Source organism: Elephas maximus, chromosome 27 (assembly GCF_024166365.1).
Source record: "Elephas maximus indicus isolate mEleMax1 chromosome 27, mEleMax1 primary haplotype, whole genome shotgun sequence".
Classification (NCBI taxonomy): Eukaryota; Metazoa; Chordata; class Mammalia; order Proboscidea; family Elephantidae; genus Elephas; species Elephas maximus.
The window spans coordinates 21,446,481-21,472,554 of NC_064845.1; the positions used below are offsets into that span (position 1 = coordinate 21,446,481).

A 26,074-nucleotide genomic window follows, 5' to 3' on the forward strand; every position below is an offset into this window, starting at 1 on the left:
CCCCGTTATTGTATTGTCCCTGGTTATTCTTCTATTTAGAAAGAGACATAGCTATGTGAACACTGGCCCATTTTTCAGATCAACAGAAAATAAAAGTAATATTTTTTAATTGTATTATTCTCTGTTCCATGTATGTGACCTTCTCTTTCATTGTCAGGAGACATACACTTTCAGGGAGGGGAATAAAGATTATCATAGTAAGGCTGTAAAGAAAAAGGGAAAGAGTTGATGTTCGGCCTCTAACATGCAAAGTAGGAATTTTTTTTTTTAATTCTACGAAAAGATAAAAGGCTTGAAAGCCAAGCTTTATTAAAAGAAAAATTTTCTACAATCCCTCTTTTTCCCTTTTATCATATCAAGAAGCAGGTGTATGTAGGCCATAATTTTTTTTCATAGTGTAGAGAAGATACCCATTCTACCTATGACGTAGGCCATTTTTTTTTCAATAGTCCTATTCTGCAATAATTTTATATTTACAGAGCAGTTGTGAAGATAGTACAGAAAGGTCCTATATACTCGTTACCCAGCTCCTCCCAATGTTAACATCTTACATCACCATGGTACAATGATCAAAACCAGGAAACTAACATTGGTTCAATGCTAGACTTTGTAGTTGTTGTTTGTTTGTTTTAACCCCGTTTTTACCCAGTTTCCCCACTAATGTCCTTTTTCTTTTCCAGGATCCAATCCACGTTGCACTTAAACTTAGTACCACTTCCAGTTGCCATCAAGTCAACTCTCGAGCTGATTCTGACTCATTGAGACACCATGGTCCTCAGAGTAAAACTGTGCTCCACAGGATTTTCAACGGCTGAGTTTTTGGAAGTGGATTGCCAGGGTTTTCTCCTGAGGTACCTCTGGGTGGACATGAACCTCCAACTTTTCAGTTAGCAGCCGAGTGTGTTAACTGTTTACGTCGCTCAGTGACTCCATTGTGTCCCCGTAGTCTCCAATCTGTGACAATTTCTCAGTCTTTCCTGACCTCAACAGTTTCGAAGAGAATTAATTGGCCAAATATTTTGTAGAATGTCCCTCAGTTTGAGTTTGTCTCACGTTTTCTCATCATTAGATTAAGATTATGGATTTGGGGGAAGAATACCAAAGAGGCGATATTAGGCCATGAATGTTTATCCTTAATATATAAAAGATAAGCTGTGGAGGAAATAAAAAGCCAAGAGTTTGCTCCTTCTGATCCTAAGAGCTAGTAGGGAGAAAAGGGAGACAGAAGTAGGGAAGTAGATTAGATGGTATTAGGGTTCTAGTTTTCAATATGTACTTCACACATACATTTTTGGGGCTGAATCTCAGGGGAAGGGCAGGTTTGTAACATCTAGACAGGTGTAGGGCGATGAGAAGCCATTAGGTTAGTGGCTCACTTCCCCAGATGTAGGCTCTAGGCAGTGATGCGCTGGTAAATGTTTAACAACTGGCTCTCGAGAGGAGCGGATCCCTGATTTGTAGTGTTTTCTGATTTCTGTAAAATTCTACAATCACAACTGATTTCAAACTACCGACATGATATCACTTAATGCAGAGTTGGGAAGAGCTGTGTAGTGCTACACCATTATACGGTATTTCTACTGTCCAGATATGATAGACAGACCAAAACGAAACCAAACTCATTGTTGTCCAGTCGATTCTGACTCATGGCAACCCCATGTATTACAGGGTTTTCTTGGCTGTAATCTTTATGGAAGCAGATTGCCAGGCCTTTCTTCTGAGGTGGTGCTGGGTGGGTTCAAATGGCCAACCCTTATGTTAGAAGCCAAGAGCGAACTATTTGTACCACCTAGAGATCTACGATATTGTTGTTTTTAGGTGCTGTCAAGTCAGTTCCAACTCATAGCAACCCCATGTACAACAGAAGGGAACACTGCCCAGTCCTACAACATCCTCACAATTGTTGTCCTGTTTGAGACCACTGTTGCAGCCACTGTGTTAGTCTATCTCGTTGAGGGTCTTCCTTTTTTTTTGCTGACCCTCTACTTTACCAAGCATGGTGTCCTTCTTGAGGGACTGGCTGGCCCCTCCTGATAACACGTTCGAAGTACGTGAGATGAAGTCTCGCCATCCTCACTTCTAAGGAGCACTCTGGCTGTACTTCTTCCCACCCAGATTTGTTCATTCTTCTAGTAGCTCATGATATATTTAGTATCCTTCGCCAAAACCATAATTCAAATGTATCAATTCTTCTTTGGTTTTCCTTATTCATTGTCCAGCTTTGTATGCACGAGATGAATGAAAATACCATGGATTAAGTCAGGTGTACCTTAGTTCTCAAAGTGACACCTTTGCTTTTTAATGCTCTCAAGAAGGTCTTTTGCAGCAGATTTGCTCAATGATGTAATGCGTTGTTTGATTTCCTGACTGTTGCTTCCATGGATGTTGATTGTGGATCCAAGTAAAATGAAATCTTTGACAACTTCAATCTTTTCTTCATTTATCATGATGTTGCTTATTGGTCCAGTTGTGAGGATTTTTGTTTTCTTTATGTTGAGGTATAATCCATACTGAAGGCTGTAGTCTTTGATCTTCATCAGTAAGTGGTTCAAGTCCGCTTTACTTTCAACAAGCAAGATTGTATCATCTGCATAGCACAGGTTGTTAGTAAGTCTTCCTTCAGTCCTGATGCCTCATTCTTCTTCATATTGCCCAGTTTCTTAAATAATTTTCTTAACATACAGATTCAATAAGTGTGGTGAAAGGATACAAACCTGATGCACACCTTTCCTGATTTTAAACCATGCGGTATCCCCTTCTGTTTGAATGGCTGCCTCTCGGTCTACATATAGGTTCTGTATGAGCACAATTAAGTGTGGTGGAATCCCATTCTGAATTTCTGTCAATATATTGCTGCAACCATTTTTGAATTATCTATTATAGCTATCTATTTTAATAATTCTATTTGCATGTGATATTAATGATATTGTTCAATAATTTCTACATTCTGTTAGATCACCTTCCTTTGGAATGGGCATGAATATGGCTCTCTTCTAGTTGGTTGGCTAGGTAGCTGTCTTCCAAATTTCTTAGCAGAGATGAGTGAGCATTTCTAGCATTGCATCCTGTTTGTTGAAATATCTCAATTGGTATTGCATTAATTCCTGGAACCTTGTTTTTCACCTATGCTTTCAGTGGACGTCTTCAGTATCATCGGTTCTGGATCATACGCTACCTCCTAAAATGGTTGAACACTGACCAATTCTTTTGGGTACAGTAACGCTGCCTATTCCTTCCATCTTCTTTTTTTTTTTTTTTTTTATAATTTTTATTGTGCTTTAAGTGAAAGTTTACAAATCAAGTCAGTCACACATAAGCTTATATGCACCTTACTACATACTCCCATTTGCTCTCCCCCTAATGAGTCAGCCCACTCCCTCCTTCCAGTCTCTCCTTTCGTGACCGTGACCGTTTTGCCAGTTTCTAACCCTCTCTACCCTCCCATCTCCTCTCCAGACAGGAGATACCAATTTTTTTTGTTGTTGTTTAACCCTCTCTACCCTCCATCTCCCCTCCAGATAGGAGATGCCAACACAGTCTCAAGTGTCCACCTGATGCAAGTAGCTCACTCTTCATCAGCATCTCTCTCCAATCCATTGTCCAGTCCCTTCCATGTCTGATGAGTTGTCTTTGGGAATGGTTCCTGTCCTGAGCCAACAGAAGGTTTGGGGACCATGACCACCGGGATTCTTCTAGTCTCAGTCAGACCATCAAGTCTGGTCTTTTTATGAGAATTTGGGGTCTGCATCCCACTGTTCTCTTGCTCCCTCGGGGGTTCTCTGTTATGCTCCGTCAGGGCAGTCATTCGTTGTGGCCAGGCACCATCTAGTTCTTCTGGTCTCAGGATGATGTTTCCATCCTCTTTTGATGCTCCCCACATCATTGCAGAAGCTCAATATCATCTTCCTGCATTGACAGAGAAGCTCAATATTATCAGTCAGAAAAAGGCCAGAGGCTGACTGTGGAACTACTAGTTGCTCATATGCAAGCTCACGTTGAAGCTGAAGGAAATTAAAACAAGTTCACGACAACAGAAGTACAACCTTGACTGTGTCCTACCTGGATTTAGAGACTATCTCAAGAATAGATTTGATGCATTGAACACCAAGGACCGAAGATCAGACAAGTTGTCGGATGGCATCAAGGACATCACGTATGAAGAAAGCAAACGGTCATTAAAAAGACAGGAAAGGAAGAATAGGCCAAAATGGATATCAGAAGAGACTCTAAAACTTGCTCTTGAACATAGAGTAGCTAAAGTGAAAGGAAGAAATGATCACGTAAAAGAGTTGAACAGAAGATTTTGAAGGGCAACTCAAGAAGAGAAAGTAAAGAATTATAATGAAATGTGCAAAGATTTGGAGTTAGAAAACCAAAAAGGAGGAACATGCTCAGCATTTCTCAAGCTGAAAGAACAGAAGAAAAAATGCAAGCCTCGAGTTGTAATATTGAAGGATCCTATGGGCAAAATATTGAACAAGGTGGGAAGCATCAAAAAGATGGAAGAAATACACAGAGTCACTATACCAAAAAGCATTGGTCATCATTCAACCATTTCAGGAGGGAGCATAGGATCCGGAACCAATGGTACTGAAGGAAGAAGTCCAAACTGCACTGAAGGCACTGGGGAAAAACAAGGCTCCAGGAATTGTAACACCGATTGAGATGTTTTAACAAGCAGATGCAGAGCAGGAAGCTATTACTCATCTATGCCAAGAAATTTGGAAGACAACCACCTGGCCAACCGACTGGAAGAGATTCATATTTGCACCCATTCCAAAGAAAGGCAATCCAGTAGAATGTGGAAATTATTGGACAATATCATTAACATCACACACAAGTAAAATTTTGCTGAAGATGATTCAAAAATGGTTGCAGCAGAACAGCAACAGGGACCTGCCAGAAATTCAAGCTGGATTCAGAAGAGACCATAGAATGAGAAATATCATTGCTGGTTTCAGATGGATCTTGTCTGGAAGCAGAGAATATCAGAAAGATGTTTACCTGCGTTTTATTGACTTTGCACAGGCATTCGACTGTATGGATCATAACAAATTCTGGATAACATTGTGAAGAATTGGAATTCCAGAACGCTTAATTGTGTTCATGAGGAACCTGTATACAGACTAACAGGCAGCCGTTCAAACAGAACAAGAGGATGCTGCGTGGCTTAAAATCAGGAAAGGTGTGCGTTAGGGTTGCATCCTTTCACTATACTTATTCAATCTGTATGCTGAGTAAATAATCTAAGAAACTGGATAATATGACGATGAAGGCAGCATTAGGAGTGAAGGAAGACTCATTAACAAACTGTGTTGTGCAGATGACACAACCTTGCTTGTTGAATGTGAAGAAGACTTGAAGAACTTACTGATGAAGATCAAAGACCACAGCCTTCAGTATGGATTATACTTCAACCTAAAGAAAACAAAAATTCTCACAACTGGACCAATAAGCAACATCATGATAAATGGAGAAAAGATTGAAGTTGTCAAAGATTTCATTTTACTTGGATCCACAATCAATGCCATGAAAGCAGCAGTCAAGAAACCAAGCGGTATATGGCCCTGGCAAATCTGCTGCAAAAGACTTTAGAGAATGTTAAAAAGCAAAGATGTCACTTTAAGGACTAAGGCTCCCTGATCCAAGCCATGGTATTTTCAATCACCTCATACGCATGTGAAAGCTGGACAATGGATAAGGAGGACCAGAGAAGAATTGATGCCTTTGAATTACAGTGTTGGTGAAGAATATTGGATATACCATGGACTCCCAGAAGAATGAATAAATCTGTATTGAAAGATGTACAGCCAGAGTTCTCCTGAGAAGCAATGATGGCTAGACTTTGTCTCTTGTACCTTGAACATGCTACCAGGAGGCAGGGGTGGATGAACCAGTGAACTTGGTATGCACCGGTTTACATTAATCATGGTGTGTTCGAGCTTACTTTTTAATGCACAGTGGACAATTTGACATGCGTTTCACCACATCATTGTGTCATGAAAACTGATGAAACTTCACTACGGATTAGTGAATACACACAAGTAAGCCTGTGGGTACCTTGCTTATTGGGTAATCTGGCCTTATCGGGAGGTACCAGTCCCTGGAGAAGGACATCCATCATGCTTGATAGAGAGTCAGAGAGAAAGAGGAAGACCCTCAATGAGATGGATTGACACAGTGGCTACAACAATGGGCTCAAACATAACACCGATTGTGAGGATGGCTCAGGACTGGGCAGTGTTTCGTTCTGTTGTACACTGAGTCAGAGCTGACTTCACAGCACCTAACAACAACAACAACAAATTTGCCTTCACTTTGAAATGATTGCACCAACCTCTACTCCCAACAAATTCTTCATCACAATTACCTTCACTTGCTGCACTTGCAGCTTTTAAATCATTTGAGCCTTTTCTTGTGCTAAAGTCATGCTAAATAGAACCATATGCACCTGTTGGACTTACCTACAAATTCGACTTAAAGACTTAAAGGCTCAATTAGGAACGGATCTCGTTTGTAACCCAGGGACTGCCTGTATTTTCTGTTGTCCTTTCTACATTGAAGCTGTGAACTCTGTGAGGTACAATGTCATGTTTCGTCATCCTGTAAGTATGCCTCTGATTATGTCCATCCACAGCTGAATACCTTCATTAACACTAAATTTCCAGAATAGTAATTTTCAAACCCCTACATTATAGAGTAGTGCTTCTCAAACTTTACCATGCGTCAAAATCACCTGGAAGGCTTATTGAAAAAGAGAATGCGGGACCTCACTCCCAGAGTTTCTATTTGACAGTTAGAGATGAAGTCTGAGAATCTGCATTTCAAACAAGTTCTCAGGTACTGATGCTGCTGGTCCACAGGCCACACTTTGGGAACTGCTGGCCTAGTGGATAGACCCATTCCATCTCATCACTGTGTACCTTCCTAACCCCAGCTCTACTTCATGCTTCCAAAAAGAACCCTCTGTTCACTGTCATACTGTTTCTTTCCTATTCTATGACTTTGTTTTGTCTCTTTTTATTCACTCTCTCATGGATTCATTCATTCAATCAATGGTTCATTATTTCACCAAAAATTTTTTTAAAGACCAATGTGTTCCTGGGAGGTGCCCTCATGGAGTTATGGCACAAGGGTGGAGAGAAAGAAACTTACCTTTTCATTTACAGAGTGCTTCATGGTTTCCAAAGAGCTTCCACATCAAGTTCTCGTTTGACATTTTCTGGAGCCCTGAAAGACCAACAGTAAGGGGATGATTTCACACATGTCACAGGTGAAGTAACTGAAGTCCAGGGTGAAGAAGTAGCTCATGCAAGGTAATGGCATCCCAGGTGTTTCTATTTTTAGGCCAGTTTTTTTTTTCCCCACTTCATCACAGTACTTCAGTCTTATTGTATTCTTTCCCTCCAGAATGACCTGCCTGTTCAAATGTTACCTTTCTTTAAGGCCCAGTCAAATCCTACTTCCCTCATGAAGCCTTTCCTGGTAAACCCAGTTAAAATATTTCTTCTGCTTATGAATTAGCATAATATTTTGTCTATTGGCATTTTTTTTTTGATGATATAATCTCCCCATCTAGACTCCAATCTCCTTGAGGATGGGATCAATATCTGAATCTCCTCTTTTTATCCCTCAGCACCTAGTTCTTAGTTCATAGTAGATGCTCAAAAACAGCACTGAGAAATGAACAGAAAAATAAAGGATGGACAGATGAAACTTCCTATTTTCTGAGTCAATAGTTTTATTTAGGAGATAGTCAGCAAAGGACATATTTGAAGATGAAAGCAGAGTAGTACGTAACCTCTTTTTTATCTCCATAAGTAGGGCTGAAAAGGACTAGCATTAATTGAGTGATTGCTGTATGCCAGGGATTTTACGTATGTTAAGACATTTTACCCTCACTACTGTCCTCATTTTCAAGTGGAGGCACTAAAGCTCAGAATCATTTAGAAACTTGCTCAAGTGCAGACCTTGAAGGCGTGTAAGAGAGGAGACCAAACCCAGGTCCATTTGAATGAAGACAGTAATGTAAACATATTAAAGCGTCTCCAATTACATCATGCAAATAAGAAAATGTCCAGTATCTACTTATATTAGAAATCAGTACACAGCATAATAATAATCTTGAGCTTACCTCTTAGTAAAATTGCCCCTCACATGTTATTGACTTGTTATTGATTCACCGTTGGCAGTCGAGTCCTTTGATCCATTTTTTTTCCAAGAGGGATAGGAATTTTCCCTATTATCATACTCTTTTCTGCTTCTTCATGTGACCAGTCATCACTGGTTGTGAAATGGCAGCCTGGGCTTAGAGAGTAAGACCGTCTTAGTAAGCGGTATTGTGTCATAACAAAACATGCCTCTTAGAAGAGAGTGCAGAAGATTTTGGGTAAATCCTGGAACAAAGGGCAATTTGCTAGACATTTACCATATTGTAAAGCTGAGAAATGTTAGGAGGTTTAACCAAAGGACACTGCCAGTGAATGCCACATGGACTTAATAGAAGCTAATGAATGTCAAATGGACTTGAGGGACTTGACAGAGGTAGTTAAGAGACACACAGCATTAGTGAAATGGTGGACTTACCTAGGAGGATACACACCTGGGCTCTGCAGCTGAAGTCCTGTAGAAGCAGTGAACTGCAACATCCTAAAAACCAAACAGACATATGAAAGGTGATTTTTTTTTTTTTTTTTTTTAATGTATGAAGCACCAACTTATATACTTCCCTCTTATACCAAACCCAAAACCAAACCCACCACAGTCAAGTCGATTCTGACTCATAGCGACCCTATGCGGGGTCTGCAATATGCTACCTGGGAAGCACCTGTCAGTTTAATTGCCAGGATTATTGCAAGGTCTTATCATTTCATTAGACACTAAGACAGCTAACAGTGGATCTGGCATCTTAACAGAATTTTTTTTTTTTTTTTAATTTCAATAAAGCTATGTCAAGTAAAGAGGAAATTCTACCAAAAGCTTCCAAAGTTCTTGGATATGCCAGGTGGGAAAAAGTTTTAAAGCACATTGTTCAGGCCTCCTGGTGTGTTCAATTCAGAAAAATCAATTCATAACAAATGTCACGTTTCTCAAACAGCTTTCCATTGTTACTCATCTGTCAGATGTGGGAGCTGGTAAAAATTCATGCATCTACAAAAGTGTGAAAATTAGGAAAAAATATAAATACTTTTTCTCCGATTCAATACTGATTATGTTAATGCAATAGTGGCTTTCATGGCAGTTCCAATCACCATGTACATGCTGCTAGAGATGGGAAAAAACATGTCAGACATGCGATTGTTTTCACTGCTCCCTGAGGAGTTCAGAAGTACCCTCTCCACTAACGGCGGGAAAGTGCCTAGAAAGCTTTGGATTAGGTGAATCATAGTAAGGACAAATTAAGATCCACATACAGAAGCAAAACTTTTTGCTAATGGGTGTGTCTTATCTGAGGACTGGCTGGAGAGAACTGTCAATTTGTCTTCTCATCCACAGGCTCTAATACAAGGAGGTTTGCTTATAAAGTAACAATAACGAGAATAATAGCTCTTGCTTGCATATTTTCTAAGTACCAGACACCGTTCCAAACACCAAACATTTATAAGAATATTTAATCTTCACAATCACCCTATGAGGTAGGTACTATAATTATCCTCATTTTACAGGATAAACTTAGAACAAAAGTTCAATTATTTGCCCAAGGTACAACATCTAATAAGTGGTGACTCAGGCATTCTAGCTCCAGAGTCCATGCTCTTACCCAATATACTCTACTGCTTTTAAGTATATAAATGATGCATTTCTTGAATATAAGAAACACACATTACTAAAAATTTGAGAAATTGATAAATGGAGGAAAAGTACCTATAGTGCTATAAATCTAACATAATTGATGTTAGCCTTTTTGGCATATTTGCTTTCAGTCATTTTTATATAAATACTTTAGATTCATTGTAGTTCTATGATTTTGATTTTGTTCCTCTTCACATTATATCAGAAATACTTCTCATATTGCTGAAAGTGTTCATGATGCTCATTTTTTAATACCTCCATAATATTATACACATTAGATATATTGTACTTATTTAGCAAGTGTCAGGTGGGTACTATTTAGGTTGCTTCCAACAGTCTGGAACAGGAAGTGCAGGCTGGGAAGTAGATGATCAGACAGTTTTCAATGGCTGGTTTTTGGAAGTAGATTGCCAGGTCTTTCTTCTCAGGTGCCTCTGGGTAGGCTCGAGCCTTCAACCCTTTGGTTAGTAGCCAAGCACTTTGTCTGCACCAATCAGGGACTCCCTGCACATAGTTATACTACCTGAATAAGACTTCAGTGAACAGCTTCATAATAAGACAATTTACATTTAAAAATTATGTCCTTATGATATATTCCCAGAGATAAGATTACTGGGCCAAAAGACGTAAACCTTTTTTGTCTAATACCTAATTGGTGCTGCCAAACTATTTCTGAGAAGTGTTATACAGATTTATATGCCACCAGTCACGAAAGAAGAAACCATTTCTCAGTGTACCCTTGCCAACTTTGGGTATTAACATTAATTTTTCTACTGCTTTGACTTCTAGTTCACCAATCTGTGCTTCGCAGGTATCTAATCTGATTTTAAACTCATCTGCGGAGTTTTTCATTTCTGTTAGTTTATTTTTCAGTTCTAAGATTTCCATTTGATTCTTTATCACAGTTTCCAGTAATCTGCTGAAGTTATTTTTTTCTCATCTAATTTCTTTAACATATTAATCATGCATATTTTAAAATCTCTTAATATCTGGATCTCTTGTGGTCTGCATTTTGGTCATTTTATCTTGTCTGCTGGTATGTCTGGTAATTTTTATTGAATGCCAGACATGTGTGTAAAAACATATAGAGATAAGCTGAGCCCTTGGATGATCCTATCTTCCTGCAGTGACGTTTTACTTTAGCTTTTCACATGCAGTTAGGATAGGTGAGCCTCTGTTGGATTCTTTTCTCTCTGGACTCTTGGTCTCTCCAGGTATCTCTACTTAGGAGCTTGCCAATGCCTTTAAAATATTTGCTAGATTTTATTCAGCTTTTCAACTTGTCCTCGGTGGTTTAGTGGATCTAAATTAAAATAATCAGTAATAGCTGGAAATGTGATTTTATTTTATCTTGTATATTAGTTCTGAATAGGAGTTTTATTATGAGTTTGTATGAGCTCGCTGTGTAATGATACTCACTCTTTCTGTTATCATATTCAAACAGTCGTATCCAGGTTACTGTTTGCTTATTTTGTTATTTTAATATGATCAAAACCATTTTATCTTTCACTTTGCAATTAGTTACAGCACTCTAAGCCTATAAAGTTATTTCCTTTAGACTTTCTATGGTTTGAATTTTGGTAATTTATTACATGGGTATGATGATTGTATGAATTGATTTTTCCCCCATTCTTTCCATTTTTTTCAAACTTAATCAGCCCGTGTATTGCAAAATGTTTTCTTTCTCCAATGATCTATACTGCTGCCATTGTTAAATATTTCGTTCTTATATATAATTTAGGAGCCCTGGTGGTGCAGTGTTGCTAACCTAAAGGTCAGCAGTTTGAACCCCCCAGTTGCTCTGTGGGAGAAAGATGCAGCAGTCTGCTTCCATGAAGATTTACAGCGTTGGAAACCATATGGGGCAGTTCTACTCTGTCCTATAGTTTTGCTAGGAGTTGGAATTCAGCTCGATGGCAATGGGTTTGGTCGTGGTTTATATATAATTTATTTTGATAAAATATTTTACCTTATTAATTTATTTTGGTACCAGTATCATATGGTTTTAATTATTTAAGTTTATAATATATTTTAACATTTGCTACTCTTCTTCCTCAAAACTAATTTTTGCTTATCCTTGCCTACTTTCTTTTCCAGATTTTGTCAAAGTCAATGTCCCCTTCACTACCACCTCAAAAATGTAAAAAATAGAGGAGGTTTTTATTAGATTTGCATTAGATCTATTCTTTAGGAAAAATGGGCAATTTTAAGATATTTTATCTTTTTTAACCAGAAATATATGACTTTCAAATTAAGATTTTTATAGCAATCAAATAGTTTTATTTAGATAGATCACATATTTCTGGTTAAAATCAAACATAGAACTTCATATATTTTGTTGTTCTTATATATGGAATTTCTTAAAACTTAATTTTTGCTTATACTTATAAATACTACTGATTTATTTTAATATTCATGTGATTTCCAATATTATTAATCTATTAATATTTTAATCGACACCTTTGGGTTTTCAAGCTACAAACACATTTTTGAAGCACATAATAATAATGTATTATCTTTTACCACTGTGTATAACTCTGGTTTCTTCAGTAAATTTTATTGCATTGATCAAGGCTTTTAAAATAAAATTAAATAACATTATTATAGTAAAACCATGATGCGAACTCCCACGCCTGCCTCTGTTTTTAAACCCATATATCTCTATCATTTTTACATTAATTTTAATATTGACTAATAGTTTTAAATACAGGCAGTCCCTGGGTTATGAATGAGGTCCATTCCTAAGTCAGTCTTTAAGTAGAATAGGTACATATGGTTCTTATTTAGCGTCAGTTAGTCAAATGTTTGGAGCCTGGGTGGCACAGCGGTTAAGAGCTCGGCTGCTAACCAAAAGCTGGGCAGTTTGAATCCACCAGCTGCTCCCTGGAAGCCCTGTGGGGCAGTTCTACTCTGTCCTACAGGGTCGCTACGAGTCAGAATCAACTCGACCTCAACAAGTTTGGTTCATTTCTTTCAGACCAATGTTTGTTTTAGCATACAGTATATATTTTACCTTTCTGTGCATATAAAACACTTAAAAAAACACCTCCAAATCATGTAATGTTTTCATCAGCATCACAAAGTATTGCGTGGATTCCTTATTACAAACTGTTGTATTTAACTCAAATTTTTAATATAATAGGCATTATGTCAGTCCATTCTTAAGTATGAGTGTCCATAAAGCGAACATTCATAACCTGGGGATTGCTTGTATTTATTATTACATTGAGGAAATATTTTTTCCCATTTTTGCCATTTTATCAGGAACAGGTATTAAATTTTACTAAATGATTCTTAAAATATCTATTAAAATGATCATTTTTTCTTCCTTAACCTACTTACATGAAGCATTTATTGGCATAGTTCCTCAATTGCCCTTCTGCATTTCTTGAATATATATTATTTTGTTGTGGTTAATTACTCTTTTAAAGTTAGTTAATGGCATAATCTTATATTACCATTATTCCTTCACTAATATAACACCATTTATGATTATAAAATAATCCCTTTTGTCCTGTTTAATGTTTTTTCTTGACTAAAATTCTGCTTTGTCTGATATTAATATTGCTAGTTACTGTGCTCTGCTGCTAACCAAAAATTGAAGGTTTGAGTCTACCTTGAGGTGCTTTGCAAGAAAGGCCTGGCAATCTATTTCTGAAAAATCCGCCATTGAAAACACTATGGAGCACAGTTCTACTCTGACACACACGGGGTCGCCTTGAGTCAGGGTCAACTTGACAGCAACTGTTTCTAAACTTGTCATGATTGTTATTTTATACTTTCTTCTTCTCCATAGTTCCTCATTGCTTCCTTTCCAGGTTTTCTTTGGCATGGAATATGTTTAGCTTACTTTTATCTTCTACAATTATTTAGAAAATAGATACTCTGTTTCCAATTCAAGTAGTGCCTACATTAAATTTTTCACAATTGTTCTTAAATGCATAATAATCATAATGAAATTATAATACAAGCATAAAAAGCATAATAAGCCAAAAATTGGGTAGGCATGAAATTTGCAGAAGCAAATTTGTTTTTCTTAAAATTATGTAGAAATTTACCCGTGGTATTTAAAAACTTCTTGTTCTATAGGAAATATAAGGGTAATTTACAAAAGAGCTTTTTTTTTTTTAATGGTTAGATTTTGCAGGAATTGTCTTTGTCCCAGAAATTTAAAAATGTTCCACCTATATCTGACCATGGATCTTTATTCCTTAATTTTGCTCAAATGACACATTTGAAAGTCTGTATGATTTTTACATATGGAAAGTTTTCTTCTATTATTACTGATTTTTACTTTTGATCCATCTGCTGTATTTTCAGGGAACATTCATTATTTTATTCATAAATTCAAAAATATCTACTTAATACGAATAGTGTATACTGGAGCCCTGGTGGTACAGTGGTTAAGCATTAAGGCTCTTTATCAAAAGGTCAGCAGTTCAAATCCACCAGCTGCTCCTTGGAAACCTTATAGGGGACAGTTCTGCTCTGTTCTATAGAGTTGTTATGAGTCGGCATAGACTCGATGGTAACAGGTTTGGGTAATAGTATATACTAGGAGTAAGCCCTCTGTTAGAGGTAGAGTTATAATAACAAAGTGTTTATTCTCCTCAAGGAGCTTACATTCTGGGTTAACCAGTTGCCACGGAGTCAATTCTGACTCACGTGATCATATCTGTGTCAGAGTAAAGCTGTGCTCCATAGGGTTTTTAATGTCAGGTTTTTCAGAAGTAGATTGCCAGGCCTTTCTTCTGAGGTACCTCCAGGTGAACTAGAACCTCCAACCTTTCAGTTGGCAGTAACTGTTGCACCACCCAGGGACTCCACATTCTCAGTTAGAACTCCATGATTTATCTATCCCATTTCTTCTTTTCCTTCCAACTCTTTATTCATTTCCTTTGGATACTTAGACTCTTTCTCAAGTTTTTCTCCTGTATCCCCAATTTCTATTTCTGCAAAACAGAAATTTCATCTACTGCATTTTTCATTTGGTCACACTTTGTTCTTATTTTAACCTGTTCTTGTTTAATTAAAAACAATATAGCCTATTCTGCTAAACTGTTATAGTTGCATTCCTAAGAAACCTCATATTAGCAAAAGATTATTATAAAAACAATTATTTCAAGGGGGAAAAGGGATTAGGAGCTAAAGAGTTTCAAATGCACAATAATAAGATAATTTTTACTATAGGAGTTTCAATAACATGTGTTTATAGCTCTTAGTGTTTTCAACACAAATTAAAACTAGTAAATTGGTCTATCAAAACCAGTAAATGCAATCTTAAACATTACCGATCAAGACTTGTACATTGTATGAGATCGGATCTTAGATAAAGAGTTCCTAAGATCATAAAAATAAAGTATACCCCAGTTTGTAAATGTCCATGGTAAAGAAAAGACTATAATACCAATTGAGCAAGCAGCCATTCAAACAGATCTACTCAAAATTTGTCTATGGAACAACTTCATTTCATGAATAGCTCTAGTTCTAAGTATGCCATCATATTAAAACCAATAATAACCCATGCAATGGAATCTATGTACCCTAGTATATCAATGGTGTTATCTCCAATTCCATCCATAAAAACCTTAGGAAATAGGAGAAATGACTGAATTCTTGTAGGGAGACAACCAGTTGCTGGTACACTTCAGGTATTCAGGGATATTAATTGCTGCACCTCCAAAAGTTGCAAACAAACTCAACCAAGTGGGAGCCCAAGAGCAAAAGCCCCTGTGCACAGGGCATTATTAACTAGGCAGCAAAGGAGATAACAAAAACAAACAAAAGAGAACATTTTTGTGATGCTCACATATTTCCAGTCACTGGTGCACAAGACTCAAAAAGGCATCAGAAGAGAGCCTTTTTTGTTTGACACTTAAAATGCAGAAATGCAGTTCTGACCAGGAGCAACTTTTATTCTGCCAGCATAAGAAGTTCTCAAGGTATCTCAGGGCCAGCAATACAGAAGGCCACAGGAGTAGGCTAGAGAACAAACTGGAATAGGTGAATTAGACCCTTCATTTCTTCCAAATTCCAAAATAAGCTTATTTCTCATATGTTTATTGTTAGTGTAGAGAAAGTCCTTTCTTTTCCAGATGGTTTTTATGCATCTTTTAGAAGGAATTTGGTGGAGGAGTGTTTATATATTGCAACTCACTTTGGTGTCTTCCCAGAAATTTCCCAAATTGGAATCTTAAAATATGCATATTGGGATGAAAAACCAGTTTAAAAAGAGTTTGTTAAATAAGTCTGGGTTTTTTTTTTTAATTCAATGAATAATTTTAAAAATTAGCTTCATTGTTTTTTAATTTACCATCTGTTAACTCAATAAATACGAGTTCTTAAAGTTAACCTAATTGTCTTGGAATTTGCTGTTTTTGAAGTTGATTAAAGTTATTTAAATTAATTTTATTGTATATCCAGATGAACACAAAGCATGTCTGCATTTAGATAGATCTCAGCTAATAATTTACAAATAAATGTGCCCATTTGTAAAATGAACCGTTGTTGTTTATGGCCCTTAAAATATAGCAGTCACGTAAAGATGCAGAGATGCTGATATTAGAGAATCAAAGCAATAGTATGTCAATATATACCAAAGCTTGTAGCCAATAAAAACTAAGTACAAAATTCTCACCAACTGTGTGCAATATTTCTTGTCAATTGAAGAGGAAATGTGGAGTGAACATAAATTATAATGCAATTCTTTTTCATCCTACGTTCCCATGGACACAAGGAACTTTTGTTTCTTTAAATATTGTCCTGCTTCTGGTCACAGTTTATTGGACTAAGTAAGGTTAGTCACTGGATGCAAGTGGGCCAATCAGAGTTTTCCATGAGAATTATGAAAGACAAAAAAATGGGCCTTTCTCTAGGTGGCTCGACCGGAACACCCATGGCTCAAAAACAAATGGCAACCATGATCTGTTGTGTTAACTGAAGAGATGAGGAAGCTGGACTGGCATGAGGAAGAAAGACAAAGGTGAGAGATGGAGAGAGAGGATTTACTGGGTTCCCTACAGATCTTAAATACTTCCTTCTATTCCCAAGGCCCCATTTCATGCAGACGTTGGCCTCCATGTAAAGCCCTTCATAAAATTCCCCTTTTCGCTTGTGCTCACATAGTCAGCTTTTATCACTTGCAAGGCAAAATAACTTGAACTAATGCAGAAGACAGAAAATCTTGCTGGTAGTAATGACTGTTTAATAAAGGATATTCAGGCTTTACTCTTCACCTTGATTTCTTTTAGGTGAGCAGACATTTAAAAAAAAAATGTAATGACTGTTTTTCTAATTGTGCTTTAGACGAAGGTTCACAGAGCAAATTAGTTTCTCATTAAACAACGAATACACGTACTGTTTTGTGACATTGGTTGCTAACCCCGAGACGTATTCGTGTGGATGATGCTTGAGTGTTTATTCTGTGCCAGGCTTTACTAAAATTCATTGTCTTGTTTGAAACTCACAAAAACTCTAGAAGGTAGATACTTTTATTTATTTATTTATTATCCATAGAGATGAGAACTTGGGCTCAGAGACCTTAAATAACTTGCCAAAGTCACACAGCAAGCGTGCGGTGAAGCTGGGCTTTGAATCTCCATCTATTTGATTTTGCAGTCTAAATTCTTAAACACCCACTATCCTTCCTCCTGTCAGTCAGCAGCCCCACCAGACTTTGAATAACGTGGGGGTGGAAAGCATGTCATATTAATTCTTGTACCCTCCACCACCCACTCCCAGTCCCTAGTGCTCATTCCAGAGTAGGCATCAGGAAATGTTTGCTGAATGAATCGTTGATCTTTCCTCCCACTGCTGGCATGGCTGTCCTTCAAGGACTGTCCCTCCACCCCCATCCTTGAACCAGTTTTTTTTTTTTTTTAATTGTACTTCAGATGAAGGTTTACAGAGCAAATTAGCTTCTCATTAAACAATTAACACACATATTGATTTGTGACATTGTTTGCCAACCCTACTCCCCTTCTGGACCTTGGGTTCCCTGCTACCAGCTTTCCTGTCCCCTCCTGCCTTCTCGTCCTTGCCACGGGGCTGGTGTGCTCATTTAGTCTCATTTTGTTTTATGGGCCTGTCCAATCTTCGGCTGAAGGTTGAACCTCAGGAGTGACTTCGGTATTGAATTAAAAGGATGTCCAGGGGCCACACTCTCAGTCAGACCAGCAAGTCTCTGTCAGACCAACAAGTCTGATCTTTTTTTGTGAGTTAGAATTTTGTTCTACATTTTTCTCCAGCTCTTTTTTTTTTTCCTGTCCTGTACTCTCCACCGTGATCCCTGTCAGAGCAGTTGATGGTGGTAGTCAGGCATCATCTAGTTGTGCTGGATTCAGTCTGGGGGAGGCTCTGGTAGTTGTGGACTATTAGTCCTTTGGACTAGTATTTTCCTTGTGTCTTTGGTTTTCTTCATTCTCCCTTGCTCCAGACGGGGTGGGATGAGTGGTGTATGTTAGACGGCCACTTACAAGCTTTTAAGACCCCAGACGCTACTCACCAAAGTAGGATGTAGAACATTTTCTTTACAAACTATGTTATGCCAACTGACCTAGATGTTCGCCAAGAGATTTTATACTTTGACATCTTATTTACTATTTTTTTTTCTTTTATTGTCATTTATTTTTATGGTGAAAAGGAGGAAGACCCACAACAAGATAGATTGACATAGTGGCTGCAACAATGGGCTCAACCATAGCACCAACTGTGGGGCTGGTGCAGGACTAGGCAGTGTTTCGCTCTGCTGTATATAGGGTCACTGTGAGTTGGAAATGAACCGATGGCACCGACTAACAACCTTTTTATGGCTTATCTAAGAAACCTCTGTCTATCCCCAGGTCACATTACATTTTTTTTTCTGAAATCTTAATGGTTTTAACTTCTACATCTAGGTCTATAATCCCTTGCAAATAAATTTTTATGTATAGTGGGGAGTAAAGATGAAGGTTTATTTTTTCCACAGGGATATCCAGCTATTCCAGCACCATTTGTTGAAAATACTTTCTTTGGCTTATTGGATTGCTTTGGTGGAGGTGAAGATAGGGTTGCGGAGATGCCAAATGAAAGTAAATTAATGATTCAATGCTAAGAAGATGCAGATTTGCAGATGATTTTATCAATGAGTTTTTAAAAATGAGCGTATCTTCTTCGTTTTACAAAAATAGGTTAATAATTTATTAATAGTTCATTCATCAGAATTCACTTCTTTTGTGAACTTACATGTAACACACCAAAGACAAATCTGACCACTAATGATCAATTCAGTTTTCTGTTCTATGCTTTTTCCTGTTTCCGTTGTCTGTGTAATGCATCAATTTATGCTCCAAGCAAAAAAAAAAAAAAAAAAAAGGAGCCATGTATGCTGAGATCCATTAGATGGAATAGACTATGATGGTCCAAGATTTTAAAATAAAACCAAACTGGTGAACAGATCAAAACATGATTTAGTTCCTGGTCCTACTTGTTCCACTTCTCTGCACTCCAGCTGGACTTTTGATGTCCTGTCAATTTCATAAACCAGCTTCCAGGTTATCTCATGAAGATCCTAAGGTAATAATAATATCATTGTAAGATTGAGGTGACTTCTAAATGTGATTCTCAAAATCCAGTGATTCTCAAAGTGCAAGTCACACATCACCTGTATATGAAACACTTTGGGTAATGTTTCCCAGCCTTCATGGTACACAGACAAATTGCTGAATATTTGTTCAAAACACTGGAGTAAATGGGAAAAAAACTGGCTCAGGGGCTCTAACTACCCCTGACCCTTCCTGGGCCCTGCAGAGTCACCTTGAGAGATGACGGCCTCAGGATCTTGATACACTGGTTATCCTTTTGTAAGCCTCCAAAATGATCTTTCTTTTTGCCATAGCAACCTATCAGTTGGGTCATTCTCATCTAATTACTTCTAGAAAAGGTAGAGTGGATAGAGAGCTATAGCTTTGGCTGCTGTATAGTTTTGGAGATCCATATTTTTCTTTTTCTGGAAAAACTTCCCCCAATTTATCTTAGAGAACCATCGCTCCCCCATTCCTAAGATTTGGATGGAGTGGTTTCACCCCCAAATCCAAGAGTGGGCATTAGACTCAAGGCTGGCCAGTTGAAGAACCACAGGCAGGCCCCTGACCATGGTAGTGAGTGTAGGTATGGACGCGTAGTAAAATCAGATGCAGTAGCAGGGAGGCCTAGTTCTTTTGCTGGAAACTGGGACAGAGACACGCTCTTCGTACTGAGGTTTTCATGCCAGAAGACTGGAAACCTGAAGAACTGGTGGCCACTTTCTATAGTGACATGAAAGCCAGACTGAGAATAAAGTTAAAATAGAACTGAAGTTAAAATAAAAGTCAACACAGAACAGAGTAGTACCAGGAGATGGTGACATTATTTGAGCAGCTAGATCCAGCTATGCCTGAAGCAGTCCTTACTGTGAAGTTACCAATTTATGTGGTGGGGGAACGGAGGAGGACAAAAAATGAAACAAAAATCTCCTTTTTTGAGGTGGGCAATTGTCCCAAATGCATGGGGACTGCTGGATCCCAGCTAGGTTCTACCAAAGCTGAATTTCTGGGCATGGAGCCAAGGAATCTGTATTTGTAACAAGTGCTCCATTTAATTCTTACACATAATGAAGTTTGAAAGGTACTAATTTTATGGATGTGGAAACTAAGGCTTATAATGACTTATAATGTCTTTCCCAAGGTCTTTCAATACACATATTTATTCTAGATGTGTGGGAATCAGCAGTGAAAAACAACAAAGATCCCTGCCCTTGTGGACATCAAAAAGTAACTGGTTAATAACAGAACCAGAACTAGGATTCAGTTCACCTCTTATCTTCCTGGTGACTCGATTTCCCCAAGATCCTGCTCTAATACATTTCCTTCTCTATTCCAGCAGGTTTTTGCTCTAAAACATGAACATTTACTCATGGCAAAGGTCTACATTTGGGCACTATTCATTGCACACACATGTAGGAGATGCTACCTCAATTTTAGGTAAAGCCACTAGTGTAGATGGCCCAGGATTTTGCAAACATTTCCACCAAAGTGACAGAGGAGAGAAGCAGAAGGAAGTGAATGCAGTATCCACCCTCCCCCCAAAGTCTCAAGCAGCCAAAAGATATTCGAAGATGCTTTTTTTGCTGTTTGTGAAAAATTCTTGCAAAATGTTATATTGGATTCCATTATATATGTATCTGTTTTAATAAAAAAAAAAAAATTTCTTCCAAAATCTTTAAGTAAAAAAATAAATATTCCAGAAATAGAGCCACAGTTCATATTTGTTCTTTGGCTCTGTGCACCCCAGGCACACCATGGAGTCATCCGGAAGGTATTATACCCCACTGCTATCCCCGTCAATTCATGTTTCTGTTCTTATTTATATACCAGGATTTCTTTTCTCTTAGAATAATAGTGGCAAAAATAACATTAACAACAAATAAAAAAATTGTTTACTTTCATTGAATATTAGAGGTCACTGTGGAGCCCTGGTGGCTCTGTGGTTAAAAGCTCAGCTGTTTGAATCCACCAGCTGCTCCTTGGAAACCCTATGGGGCAGTTCTATCTATGTATCAATGGGTTTGTTTGTTTTAAGTGGTCACTGAGTGGCGCAAATGGTTTGCACTCAACTACTAACCTAAAGGTTAGCAGTTCAAACCCACCCAGTGGTACTGTAGAAGAAAAGGTCTGGAGATCTGCTTCTGTAAAGATTACAGCCAAGAAAACCCTATGGAGCAGGTCAACTCTGTAACACATGGGGTCACCATGAGTTGGAATCGACTCAACGGCAATAGGTCTAGTTTTTTTGGTTCGTTGAGTACTATGTTGGAAGAAGCCTTGCCGGCACAAATGGCAAAGTGCTCAGCTGCTAACTGAAAGGCTGGCAGTTAGAACCCATCCAGCTGCTCCACAGCAGGAAGGTCTGGCAATCTGCTTCCACAAAGATGACAGCCAAGAAAGCCATAGGGGGCAGTTCTACTCTGTAACATGGGGTTGCCATGAGTCAAAATCGACTCAACAGCACCAAACAACAACAAAAATTAGGTTGGAGGTAGGTTATTATTATCCCCATCATCCCACTAAACCCACTGCCGTTGAGTCGTTTCCGACTCATAGCAACCCTATAGGACGGAGTAGAAATGCCCCATAGTTTCCAAGGAGCACCTGGTGGATTTGAACTGCCAACCTCTTGGTTAGCAGCTGTAGCACTTAACCGCTATGCCACCAGGGTTTCCATCCCCATCATACAGATGTGGAAATTGAGGCAGAAAGGAATTTAGAAAACTTGCCCAAGATCACGCAGGTAGTAATTGGTTGAGCCAGGATTAGAATTCAGGCAGACCGTCTCTTATGTCTGCTTTGCCAAATATATTTATTTATTCTGAATTTTACTTAAATATTATAATTTGCTCATGCTGTCCCTTGGTATTCAAAACTTGCTCAACAAAAAATTAAAGAATTTTATTGTACATAAATTATACCTCAAGAAAGTTGAATCAAAATTATAACTTGCAGAGATGAGTTGTCAATAATTCAAAACATGATTGTCTGGTAAATTGAGTGACTTGAAGAATATGGATGTGTTCATGGAACCTAACCTATAAGAAACTGGTCATCATGCTTTATGAAAGGACACCTAATGTTTTTAGCATTTTAGAGTTTACGGGAGAGTGTGGGGTGTTTTTGCAGACTTCTGGCAGGTAAGTATAGCTTTAAAAAAAAGAGAGAAGAGCTAGGAAGAATAGGAGTTTAGTGGTCCCAATTAAACTAAAAAAAATAACAAAAATTAAACATTCTTAAGGCAGTCTTGAGCACATTGCTAAAAGATGAGCTGGGCTATAATATATTCTGAAAGGCAGTTCTAAAGAGTTTGGCCTTCTCTAGAAATACACACAAGCTACTTAAATAGGTCTAGTGTAGTTTTACAGAGCCTGGGAATACAGGGGTAGTCCCCGACTTTACTACGTATTAGAGTTACAGCAAACTGCACTTAAAACTGTCTCTTTCTGTACATCTTATAGTTAGTAATATGTACTACATACCATGTTATGGCATGTAATCATTCTTAGATATTCACTCCCAGATGTTTGAAGTTCAGATTTATAAAGATACTGATAATAAAAAACAATAATGAAAATTATGAAAAAAAAAAGAGGTGTTCAACTTATGTCCGAACTGGTTTACAACAGAGTCATCGGAACAGAACCCCACCGTAAGTCAGGGACTACCTGTACAGGGTTGTAGGGCTGGTACAAGCCCCATCTGTTTAGCCTGTTTTTATAATGCGGGAAGATCACTAAGCTTAGTCTCAGACAATAGATATTGTGACACTTTGTTGATTTCTCTTTGTGTGCTGTGCTGAATGATTTATGCACTTAAAAAAAAAAAATGATATTTATCATATAGGCCAAACCAAATACCAAACCCAGTGCCATCCAGTTGATTCCGACTCACAGCGACCCTAGAGGACAGAGGAACAGAAAAATTATATACGATCAATATAAGATCATAAGATCATAGTACTCTTGAAGAACAAGCAATCTAGCAAAGGAAATGTTAAGACATAAGAAGCACTCAAAATGTGTATACTGTTTCTACAACTTTAGCTTTCATTCATTCCTTAGCTCTACAAACGTTTTTCAAGTGTCTCCTATGTAGAATGGGCACAGTGTTATAAAGGGCTTTGTATCGCTCCTCAAATGATTATGGAGTATCAACTATAGTGTCCCGGGCTCCAGATTCTCCCTATCAACTTTCTCACCAGAATGATTTTTCTGAAGAGATCTGATGGTCTTACTTCCATCCTTATAAACTTTTAATGACTACCATGTACAACAGGAGATATTGACTGCTGGCCCTCAAGCTTATTTTGACCTACAGAAAGGTTTTTTTCCCGACACGTGTACTTCAAAATATGATACACTGTGAGTATTTTATATTCCATTTTTTCATGTAAATTGGAATTTTCAGCTTTTCTTTAAAAATGCGAAGATCCAACAATTGGCATCATTAGCACTGACTATCTCATTTCGACAGAGAATATATTCTCCAGATTGCCACAGTCGCCACCACTCCTTATGGTTTTAACTTTGTCTACTTTGCTCACTTATACTCAACGCCTGCCCCGAGGTAGACATGTTTATAAACCCTGATATACAGTATAAAGACCAAACTCCAGGCCTTATGTGCAAAGTCCTTCACAACTTGGCACTGTTTGGCTTCATTCTTCACAAAGACCCTATATTCCAGCCACACCGAATTCCTTATATTTCCCTAAACACCAAGCTGTGTCACCCTCAGTGCTTTTGCCCATGCTGGTCTCCCTCTGTGGAACATCTTCCCCCCATCTACCTTCTCTGCCTAGAGGGTCCTCATTCATCCTTCAAGCCTTAGTTCAAGAGTCAATTTCCTCTCTGGAGCTTTCCTAAATTCTTCCAAAGAGCTATTCGCTTCTCCCCAATATTCCCATAGCATTTGGTGCCTCTATTAGCATTGTCGCGAATTTTTGTGTCTGTCTGCCCAATCAGAAATGTGTTTCTTCGTGAAAAGGACCTTTAGTCATCTCCAAGTCCCCAGTCCTTAACAGAGTGCCTAGCACCTAGTAGGTACACAATGACTATTGAATGAATGAATATATGAATGAATGAATAAATAATTCCAAGAGGATTTTTTGCATTGCAAGATTATACAAAGCATTTGACATTCGAAATAAGGGAAGTGACTACTCAAGATCACATTTCAAGTTTTGATAATGATCATGACATCTTCAGATACAGCTGTTAAAAGTTTCTGTTCATCGCACCCTTTCCAGGAAAACAAGGCTTGAGAAAATAAAATGTATAAAATATTACTAAATATAACAAAGTAACTTATAATGGATAGGGCATGACACTTGGGGGTGAGGAAAGTGAGTCAGTACTTCATTCAAAGAAAGGAGATGGTGAAAGAAGTCACCATGTCTCTCTATAAGCTGGTGGCAACTCTGGCAGTATTTACCCTGAAGAAGGGATGACTTGGGGCCCATGGTGGCAGGAAGGGATTGTTTAGCTGGCGAGCTATCATGTGGTTATGAGGACAGTTGTCCTTAGAGCTGTGCACCACAGATCTTTACTTTTGGGCCCAAGGTAGGCTGCACTATCTGGCCCCCTTGTGGTGGCTCCATGGAGACATGCAACTAGTCTTGGTCATATAGGTGTGAGCCCAAATGATTTGTGTTACTTCTGGCCCACAGCATGTAAATGCCAGCATAAGACCCTCCAAAATGATCTTTCTTTTTGCCATTTATTGTTGTTGTTGTTAGTTGCCATTGAGTCAATTCTGACTCATGGTGACCTCACACGTGTAGAGTTAGAACTGCTCCATAGGGTTTTCAAGGCTGTGACCTTTTGGGAAGCAGGTCGCCAGGCCTGTCTTCCGAGGTGCCTCTGGGTGGACTTGAATCACCAGCCTTTTGGTTAGTAGCCAAGTGCCTAACCATTGGTACCACCCAGGGATTTCTTTGCTGTAATAGGCCTTCAGTGCAATGGGTTTCTCTTATATATGGTTTTCTCTTACATATGGCCTTTCTGGCCTTGTGTTTGTAATTCTGCCAGAATGATTGGCTAGGCCAAAATCTAGCAAGTGATTGGTCAGAATACTATGTAAATATGATGTGGAAAACCACATAATAGGATTAAGTGACCTTGTGGGAACTGGCCAATTAACATGTAAATTGAGCGACTGTCGTCTTCTGAGGGGATTGGTCAGTTCGTAGTCCTGGTGGGAGGGCATGCCTTGAAATTGACAAGGAGTTTGCTTACATAAAGGCCAACCCCACAAAGAATCAGGGGGGATCTCACTCCCATCAAGAAGAGCCTGGAGCAGGGCTCCTTTGGACCCAAGGTCCCTGCACTGAGAACCTCCCAGACCTAGGAGACAGAGAGAGTTGTAACACTGAAGACAGTGTGAGATGGCAAGAAATGGTGGTAACCACAGCAGAGGCCAGGACCAAAGAAACGGTGGCAGCAGTACCAGCAGTGAGAATCACGGGACTGGCAGATGGCTGCAGTGGTGCCTGTCAGCCCACAGAGTGAAGGTGCTGTGGTGGACTTGCCAGCCCACAGAACAAGAGAGAGCTGAGTGCCTTTAGGCAGGAGGCGTGCTTGCAGAGTGGGGTGACTCTGAGCATTTGCTGGCAGGGATAAAGAACTATTAACACTTGCTCGAGCAGGGCAGAGGCCTAGAGAGGGCCTGTAGGATGGTGTGGCTGAGAGAAGGACTATTAACTGGCATGGCCAGAGAAG

The 26,074-nt window shown here is 38.6% G+C and overlaps 1 long non-coding RNA gene across 1 annotated transcript; it reads right to left on the minus strand.

The window, feature by feature from the left end:
• Positions 1-311: 311 nt before the first annotated feature.
• On the minus strand, positions 312-11,383 carry LOC126068386 (uncharacterized). Its single transcript, XR_007515670.1, has 3 exons — positions 8,135-11,383; positions 7,156-7,230; positions 312-3,906 (listed from the first exon to the last, which is right to left on the minus strand). It is a non-coding gene; the product is annotated as an uncharacterized LOC126068386 (long non-coding RNA).
• Positions 11,384-26,074: the final 14,691 nt, after the last annotated feature.